The sequence below is a fragment of the Patiria miniata genome, unplaced genomic scaffold, assembly GCF_015706575.1.
Source record: "Patiria miniata isolate m_02_andy unplaced genomic scaffold, ASM1570657v1 HiC_scaffold_29, whole genome shotgun sequence".
Classification (NCBI taxonomy): Eukaryota; Metazoa; Echinodermata; class Asteroidea; order Valvatida; family Asterinidae; genus Patiria; species Patiria miniata.
In genome coordinates, this window is record NW_024037068.1 from 10,666,406 (window position 1) to 10,676,545 (window position 10,140).

General features: G+C 45.2%; 1 long non-coding RNA gene across 1 annotated transcript; it reads right to left on the minus strand.

The window, feature by feature from the left end:
• Positions 1-1,244: 1,244 nt before the first annotated feature.
• Positions 1,245-9,089, minus strand: LOC119736135. The gene is made up of 3 exons (XR_005272279.1): positions 9,007-9,089; positions 6,610-6,774; positions 1,245-3,679 (listed from the first exon to the last, which is right to left on the minus strand). It is a non-coding gene; the product is annotated as an uncharacterized LOC119736135 (long non-coding RNA).
• Between the last annotated feature and the right edge of the window lie 1,051 nt (positions 9,090-10,140).

Below are 10,140 nucleotides of genomic sequence, written 5' to 3' on the forward strand. Positions count from 1 at the left end.
TGAAGTGGCCCTATTTTGGCCTGAATCTCCAAATGAAAATTCCCACCAAACAACTCATTTAGCTTGATCGCATCACAAATGTCTTCTTTCTCTTACCAAGCTGAAAGTGCATCCCTCACAGAGATGCAGGAGGCAAGCGCGTCCGTAGACTCATTGAGTCTGGTCTGTAGAACAGGCAGGACTTGCCTCAGCAGCTCGTCATCGTGGGTGCTGACTTCTGAGGTGAGGGCTGCAGATAAAAAGACAGAAATAATGATCAGTAGACTCATTGAGTCTGGTCTGTAGAACAGGCAGGACTTGCCTCAGCAGCTCCTCATCGTGAGCGCTGACTTCTGAGGTGAGGGCTGCAGATACAAAGACAGAAATAATGATCAGTAGACTCATTGAGTCTGGTCTGTAGAACAGGCAGGACTTGCCTCAGCAGCTCCTCATCGTGAGCGCTGACTTCTGAGGTGAGGGCTGCAGATACAAACACAGAAATTATGATCAGTAGACTCATTGAGTCTGGTCTGTAGAACAGGCAGGACTTGCCTCAGCAGCTCCTCATCATGGGCGCTGACTTCTGAGGTGAGGGCTGCAGATACAAACACAGAAATAATGATCAGTAGACTCATTGAGTCTGGTCTGTAGAACAGGCAGGACTTGCCTCAGCAGCTCCTCATCGTGAGCGCTGACTTCTGAGGTGAGGGCTGCAGATACAAACACAGAAATAATGATCAGTGGACTCATTGAGTCTGGTCTGTAGAACAGGCAGGACTTGCCTCAGCAGCTCCTCATCGTGGGCGCTGACTTCTGAGGTGAGGGCTGCAGATACAAACACAGAAATAATAATCAGTTGACTCATTGAGTCTGGTCTGTAGAACAGGCAGGACTTGCCTCAGCAGCTCCTCATCGTGGGCGCTGACTTCTGAGGTGAGGGCTGCAGATACAAAGACAGAAATGATGATCAGTAGACTCATTGAGTCTGGTCTGTAGAACAGGCAGGACTTGCCTCAGCAGCTCCTCATCGTGGGTGCTGACTTCTGAGGTGAGGGCTGCAGATACAAACACAGAAATGATGATCAGTAGACTCACTGAGTCTGATCTGTAAAACAGGCAGGACTTGCCTCAGCAGCTCCTCATCGTGGGCGCTGACTTCTGAGGTGAGGGCTGCAGATACAAACACAGAAATGATGATCAGTTGACTCATTGAGTCTGGTCTGTAGAACAGGCAGGACTTGCCTCGGCAGCTCCTCGTCGTGGGCGCTGACTTCTGAGGTGAGGGCTGCAGATACAAACACAGAAATAATGATCAGAAGACTCATTGAGTTTGGTTTGTAGGACAGGCAGGACTTGCCTCAGCAGCTCCTCATCGTGGGCGCTAACTTCTGAGGTGAGGGGTGCAGATACAAAGACAGAAATAATGATCAGTTGACTCATTGAGTCTGGTCTGTAGAACAGGCAGGACTTGCCTCAGCAGCTCCTCATCGTGGGCGCTGACTTCTGAGGTGAGGGCTGCAGATACAAACACAGAAATAATGATCAGTAGACTCATTGAGTTTGGTCTGTAGGACAGGCAGGACTTGCCTCAGCAGCTCCTCATCGTGGGCGCTGACTTCTGAGGTGAGGGCTGCAGATACAAACACAGAAATAATGATCAGTGGACTCATTGAGTCTGGTCTGTAGAACAGGCAGGACTTGCCTCAGCAGCTCCTCATCGTGGGCGCTGACTTCTGAGGTGAGGGCTGCAGATACAAACACAGAAATAATGATCAGTGGACTCATTGAGTCTGGTCTGTAGAACAGGCAGGACTTGCCTCAGCAGCTCCTCGTCGTGGGCGCTGACTTCTGAGGTGAGGGCTGCAGATACAAACACAGAAATAATGATCAGTAGACTCATTGAGTCTGGTCTATAGAACAGGCAGGACTTGCCTCAGCAGCTCCTCGTCGTGGGCGCTGACTTCTGAGGTGAGGACTGCTGATACAAACACAGAAATAATGATCAGTAGACTCATTGAGTTTGGTCTGTAGGACAGGCAGGACTTGCCTCAGCAGCTCCTCATCGTGGGCGCTGACTTCTGAGGTGAGGGCTGCAGATACAAACACAGAAATAATGATCAGTAGACTCATTGAGTCTGGTCTGTAGGACAGGCAGGACTTGCCTCAGCAGCTCGTCATCGTGGGTGCTGACTTCTGAGGTGAGGGCTGCAGATACAAAGACAGAAATAATGATCAGTAGACTCATTGAGTCTGGTCTGTAGAACAGGCAGGACTTGCCTCAGCAGCTCCTCATCGTGAGCGCTGACTTCTGAGGTGAGGGCTGCAGATACAAAGACAGAAATAATGATCAGTAGACTCATTGAGTCTGGTCTGTAGAACAGGCAGGACTTGCCTCAGCAGCTCCTCATCGTGGGCGCTGACTTCTGAGGTGAGGGCTGCAGATACAAACACAGAAATGATGATCAGTTGACTCATTGAGTCTGGTCTGTAGAACAGGCAGGACTTGCCTCAGCAGCTCCTCATCGTGGGCGCTGACTTCTGAGGTGAGGGCTGCAGATACAAACACAGAAATAATGATCAGAAGACTCATTGAGTTTGGTTTGTAGGACAGGCAGGACTTGCCTCAGCAGCTCCTCATCGTGGGCGCTAACTTCTGAGGTGAGGGGTGCAGATACAAAGACAGAAATAATGATCAGTTGACTCATTGAGTCTGGTCTGTAGAACAGGCAGGACTTGCCTCAGCAGCTCCTCATCGTGGGCGCTGACTTCTGAGGTGAGGGCTGCAGATACAAACACAGAAATAATGATCAGTAGACTCATTGAGTTTGGTCTGTAGGACAGGCAGGACTTGCCTCAGCAGCTCCTCATCGTGGGCGCTGACTTCTGAGGTGAGGGCTGCAGATACAAACACAGAAATAATGATCAGTTGACTCATTGAGTCTGGTCTGTAGAACAGGCAGGACTTGCCTCAGCAGCTCCTCATCGTGGGCGCTGACTTCTGAGGTGAGGGCTGCAGATACAAACACAGAAATAATGATCAGTGGACTCATTGAGTCTGGTCTGTAGAACAGGCAGGACTTGCCTCAGCAGCTCCTCGTCGTGGGCGCTGACTTCTGAGGTGAGGGCTGCAGATACAAACACAGAAATAATGATCAGTAGACTCATTGAGTCTGGTCTATAGAACAGGCAGGACTTGCCTCAGCAGCTCCTCGTCGTGGGCGCTGACTTCTGAGGTGAGGACTGCTGATACAAACACAGAAATAATGATCAGTAGACTCATTGAGTTTGGTCTGTAGGACAGGCAGGACTTGCCTCAGCAGCTCCTCATCGTGGGCGCTGACTTCTGAGGTGAGGGCTGCAGATACAAACACAGAAATAATGATCAGTAGACTCATTGAGTCTGGTCTGTAGGACAGGCAGGACTTGCCTCAGTAGCTCCTCATTGTGGGCGTTGACTTCTGAGGTGAGGGCTGCAGATACAAACACAGAAATGATGATCAGTAGACTCATTGAGTCTGGTCTGTAGAACAGGCAGGACTTGCCTCAGCAGCTCCTCATCGTGGGCGCTGACTTCTGAGGTGAGGGCTGCAGATACAAAGACAGAAATAATGATCAGTGGACTCATTGAGTCTGGTCTGTAGAACAGGCAGGACTTGCCTCAGCAGCTCCTCATCGTGGGCGCTGACTTCTGAGGTGAGGGCTGCAGATACGAACACAGAAATAATGATCAGTAGACTCATTGAGTCTGGTCTGTAGAACAGGCAGGACTTGCCTCAGCAGCTCCTCGTCGTGGGCGCTGACTTCTGAGGTGAGGACTGCCGATACAAACACAGAAATAATGATCAGTAGACTCTACACATTACCATCGCATGTACAATGTAGCTGCAATTCAAAACAAATTAAAACATGATTCAGCCGAGGTTGGACGACGTCTTCATTGCATTACAACCAATGTCCATGATGAAAATTCTCTACGCAGTACCATCCAAAACTTTAACAAGATTTGTTTATGTTTTACCTCGTTATGGAAGCTTATTTCATGCCCACATATTAAGGGGACTACATGTAAACTCCCTGTGAAATTATTCTTTTTGACATGCTGTCATTTTGAAGTAATCAACAAAAAAAGGCCTTTCCAACAGTGCGTCTTAAGACGCACCATAGGAAATTTAAATTAGCAGTTCGTTTTGTTATTCGGCGCAGCGTGCGCAAGCATTGGCACGACGCACAGGCGCGCGCAGTTGCTACAATTCGTCGGATCAGTGCGCGACATGGCATAAAGCTGCAATTCAAAACAATTTAAAACATGATTCAGCAACTTTTGATTTGAAATTGAGATCCAAGAATGCTGTTTTTCTCGGAATATACAGCTAAAGCTGAGCTGAAACTTCATCAGGTTAGTTGTTCAGTATCCTTCATTAAATTTTGAACACTTTTGTTGCTTCAAACGAACAAAATGCACAGTTACAAATGATGGACTATGCTGACTCATGTACAAAGTGATGCCTACTGGGTGCATCCATGTTTGTGCACAAACATCAAAATTTTGTGGAAAACTCGCAATTTTGTACAGCTTTTGTACGGCTATTTACATATCTGCATTTGTATTCAATACAGGTGTGTTACCGAAGCCGATAGGCCCAAAACCAAAATGCATGACTTCAATTTCCTCTACGCAAACAGCGCAACACCGCGTTGGCGTGTTAGCGTATCTGCTGTAGATGATTAAACGTGACATGTTTCTTGTAGACTGTCGTGACGCGCTTAATAAGTTGTTTGCGTATGTTCTACTTGCGCGGTGCATTTAAAGTACACTTTAAATTCAATCCATTTAATTTGATTGTGTTCTACAAACACGCACATGACTTCAAAATGTCTGTGCCAGGGACGACTTCAAAGCGTCTCCGCGCGCAAGAATGAGGAGTTAGCGCTATAGAAGTAATTTAATCAGGGTTCTAGCCATGGTGAAATTATAGCGTAGGGGTAATTTTGGTTCGATGACTAATGTGAGCGCGGAGCGCGAAGCCCTTACGGCGTGGGGTCCGGGGCTCGCTTAAGGGCCCCGAAAAATGTTGGACTCTAGATGCTCTGTGGTGCAATCTGAGGCGATTCCCTGCCACTTTCCCCTGATTTTTTTTTAGCAGAAGTGTTTAAAATTATAAGAAATTTTGTTTTGTTTCAATGATTGCTACACTTGCTCCTGTAAAGTTTCTTCTGTTTTCAAATTTTAGATTATGTTTACAATGTATAAATTGTTCCAAGATCGATGCTTTCTGATGTTTAACCATTTTTAGTAGTTCCTCAGTCAATGTTTTATAAAAAAATGGGATTTACTTTGTCAATATTAAGTGCGAGAACAAATCGCATGAACATTTCATATTTCAAGAAGCCTTGTGTTGAATAGCGCTGCCGTAGTAGCAGTGGGCCTAGTTCCGATTTTAAATTTGTAAATAAAACCATCCGATCGGCAGGGAGAGAAATTGTAAAACCATGGAGGTCTCAGACAGAAAAAGTCGTCGGCGATTGCAATTCCAATATGCTACAACACAATGTGAAGGAGAAATCTCATTTTTGTTATGTTAAAAAATATAATTTTAGATAATGACGATGAGAAATAATCACCGGGAATTGCTTCCTATCCCGGCCGCGGCCGTCCCCGGCCGGCCCGGCGTGCGGGCGCGGGCCAGCCCACACCGGCTACGCCGGCGAACTACGCGACCAAATTTTCCCTCAGCATTTGAGAAAGCAACGCATTCGTAGAGCGCTAAAAAACTTGCTTTGTTGCAATACTTGCTGATTGGTTTTGTCCTAAGAACAAACAGATCCGTTTTTACTACCAAACTTATTGAACTGTTATTATCAGCAACGAGTAGTGTAGTCAAAAATCCAAATTTTCGCCAGCGACATTCTTCGAGAAGAATTCTTCACGTGCGGCCATCTTTATGGACGGATCCATTGATATCGTAGGGGTGCTTAGCCTTTCTTTGGACATCGTTTCTCGAATAAATCCTTTACGAAAATTATGTTCCGACGTTGAAGAACTTATTTTCAAACAGTAACATGTTTCGGACTTGATAAAAAGTATTATTTATAATTTTAAACAGTTGAAATGCTTGTAAATATTGACCTTAGGAAAGCACACCCGATACCGCAAAACGGTGTGGTCCACAGAGCGCTCTGTACGTGACATGTAATTGGTGACACGTACGTCCGTACGGAGCGCTGTATCTACGCAGCACAAAACAGCACGTGCTTATTGCTATCATAGCGAATGCGTGTGGCGCAGCATCACGGTAGGGGTATCGTACGGGCTACGTGCGGTGGGATCTTTGTTTATTTTTCGCTGTGTCGTACGGCCAGTGCGCAATGCTCAAAGTTGCTGCGCTTGTATACGAACAAACGGCAGATATTTTTTTTTCGCAACCAAAATTTATAGTGTAGCGGTAGCGTAGCGGCGCGATTTAAGCGTAGCGCTTTTATCCGAAAGCGTAGCGGGTGCTAGCGCTATTTGATGCCTGGCTAGAACACTGAATTTAATATAGCTCTTTGGTAATTAACTTGTGACCAGACTTGTGATTGGATTTCTATCCTTCAGCACTGCAGCAATGAAGCCAAAGAAAAAAAAACTACCTTAAAACCTCAGTTGCTCGGCATCTTTCTTCAGGTCGATGTCGTTTGTCGCAGCGACAGAGCGGATTCCTCGCTGATGACGGCCAGCAATCGGACAACTTGATCAGCTGGGTGATCTGCCAGCACACGCTCGATGCTTGCCCATATCCTGTTCTGTCTCTTGGTCTTGTGAGGAAGCAAGAGGTATCAACTCTTGGGTTAGGAGATACGTGTCTTACTTTAAAATAATTTTTTTTTTTTTACTTGTTGTTGCGGCCATACATATTGGCTCACTGTTTCCCATGGTGTCATTTTGATCGGATATACTATACAAGCTTGTCGTACTAACACAGTTACAGAATCTGTACTTTTTAACCCCTCCAAGATGGTGCAGCTTTTCGATACTTAGCCAGCGCGCCGGTATTCACTGAGGGCGCATGTGTGTAAAATACGCCGTGCATACGGAAAGCCCATGTGATCAGTCAAGCATAGCTGTGAACAATGAGCGCATACATTAAAGCTATAGTCCATCATTTGCAGCAATCCAAAAAGTAATTGGCGTAATTATTATTGAAAAACATACTTGGTTGAAAGATAGTAAGGGGAATAAACTCCCTGTGAAATTATTCTTTCTGGCAAGCTATCAATATCATTTTGAAGTAATCAATGAAAGAAGGCATTTCCAACCATGCGTAATAAGAAGCACAGTAGGAAAATTAAAATGAGTAGTTCGTTTTGTTATTCGGCGAAGCGCGCGCAAGCATTGACACGACGCACACACACCCCCGGTTGCTATAATTCGTCGGATCGGTGCGCGACAGCGCGTAGCTGCAATCAGCTCAGCGAGAACGTTTCTCAGACGCTGAATTCAGGCGCAATTCAAAACATGACTCAGCAACTTTTGATTTGAAATTGAGATCCTAGAATGCTGTTTTTCTCGAAATATACAGCTGAAGCTGAGCTGAAACTTCATCAGGTTAGTTGTTCAGCACCCTTCTTTAGTTTTTGAGCACTTTTGTTGCTTCAAACGAACAAAATGCACAAATTACAAATGATGGACTATAACTTTAAACAAAAGCCTGTGCGCTGTGCTCGAAAAAAACAACAACAACATCTATTCAACCAAGAACAATAAGTGTTGTTGCTGAATAGATTTCGCTTTTCATGACTAAAAAAGGTTCACCGAACTTTCCCCTTCTAGAGGAAAATACACCTTCGAATGCCACTCTTAATTGTAGCAATCACAAGCGAACGATGAATGAAATGCACGTGTGGGCATGAGGCTCTAGCCGTCTCCCGGCACATAGCCTTTCCTCAAGCCGCAGCTATAGCAGTTAGCCGGCGAGAAGGGGTTAAATAAAATATGTCAACAAAGCCAAAGGCTAATCAAAGTGGTGGCTACATGTACATAAGAAAAGAAGCAAACACACATCTAATAGAAAGGAGGTATCTTTTGATATTACACTTGAGCTGTGATAAATTACAATGGCTGAATTTCAACCCATGTTTGGAAGCTAGACTCTGTCACAAGAATCAAATGCCTTAACTTGGACATAACTTCCTATGCCTTTTGTCTGGATTAAAAAAAAAAAAAAAATATAGGGTAAGGCCAAAAAAAAAAAAATATTCGGTCTCTGGTCAGAACAAAGTTCCGGAATTGACGCGGGGACGCGGCTTTTTTTTTTTTCAAGCTTGGATTGTACAGACAAGGTGGGGTACTATTTTGCTTTTTTTGGTGTCCTCATGTACATTGTACACTGGTGTCCTCCATAATTTGCCTTGGTGCTCTCGATCATTTGCCTTGGTGCAATTTCCCATTCCTTGGTGCTGTTTGGTAAAAAAAAAATTGAGGAGGTGCGGCAATAGAGAGCGCTGTTGGAGCTACCGCGGAACATTTTTGAAAAAAAAAAGATTGACGCGCATGATTAAAATCGACCGTCGCACTGACCAGAGACCGACTTATTTTTTTTTTAGTGGCCTAAACGTCCCGAATTTCGGCACCATAAGAGTCGATTATTATTTTTCGACATATGCAGTATCGATTTACCTGGTACTCCCGTCAACACACAGCACATGGGCATAGCCCATGTTGCGATACTAAAACTAATTCGATCCCGAACCTGCTTCGGTAATGTCACGTGACTTTGTAAGACATTAGTGTTGTCCGGAAATTCGGCACCCTGTGCGTAAGTTCAGCAATGCATGCAGTCACGTGCTTCTGCCATGCGCGGCACCATGTTTCAGCGCTTGGGGAAAAAGTTGCGTCACGTGAACGCGTTGGCGGGCCAGACCACTATATATATAGGGGTGCTGAATTTTGGGACGGGCGAAAATTCAGGACGTCTACCCTACATCATACAGTCAAACCACAAAAATTGAGAAAATGCAACATTTTAGTAAAAAAGACCAACAACTCACACAAAGCTTTGGAGTCAGAGCCGAAGTCCCCCTTCAGTAGTTGATTGAGGAACGATGCAACCTCTGAGCTCAACTCACGGACAACTTTCTAAGGAAAGAAGGAAAATAGTGGTGGGAGGAATCAGAGATTTCAAAATCCAGTTATCCTAATTGTTTTCAAACCAAATAACGGTTATCTGACGTCACGCCGAAGCGTAACACCCGATGACTGTTTTATGCACTAATATAAGGTTTACCACTCGCATCACAGCTTTGGTACTGGAACCGCAACCAATAGTGCATGAAACAGTCATCGGGTGTTACGCTTCCGCGTGACGTCATGCGCCAACAGCCAGCGCAGCCGGCAAAAACGAGTAGTTGACAGCGATCGCTCTCTGTGCCTGTTAATCGACCGCCATTCATTGTACACAATTTTTTTTGTGCACAAACCAATTGCGGTCCTGGCCAATCCAGCAAGGTTGCCAAGTTAGCGGTTATTCCTCCTGTTTTCACTGCAATTGTAGGCTGAATCTTCATCGTGGATCGTTTTTTACTTCAAGGACCTGTGTAATGGTTATTCCAGGCAAGTTTGGGGTGAGTTGCAGTTGCAATTAGTGTGTAACGGGGACAAAATTGAACATTTTCCAAAAAATGTTTGCCAATACTACAAGTTACGAGAAAAATTCACTCCAGCCCTTATAGACAACCCAATGATAAAACTCAGGGCTGGGTAACTCCAGCTAAGGATTACCCATATATGGGCTCCAGAAAGATTGAAGAATATCTCGGAAAATTGAACATCATTACACCTAAGCATCCCAGAAGTGATAGATGGGACATCATAGAATACAACTATATGTAAGAAACGGACCGCAGTTTTTATGAAAACGTCCTCAGTAAAGCGCGGACCACGGTGTGTGGCCTTTGGTTCAGCGCAGCATACCGACGGCCACACTAGTGGGTGGGGCCGGCTAGCTTCCGTCATGAGCATGTCACTTGTCAGCTGGAGTTACTTAACATGCTTAAGGCAAAGCTATTATTAATTCTGTTCCCCAAAGTTGCTATTATTTATTATAATGATTATTACAAGGGACTTACCCAGTCAGTCAACAATAGCTACATAAAAAAACAAGCACCTGGAAATTGGAATGATTT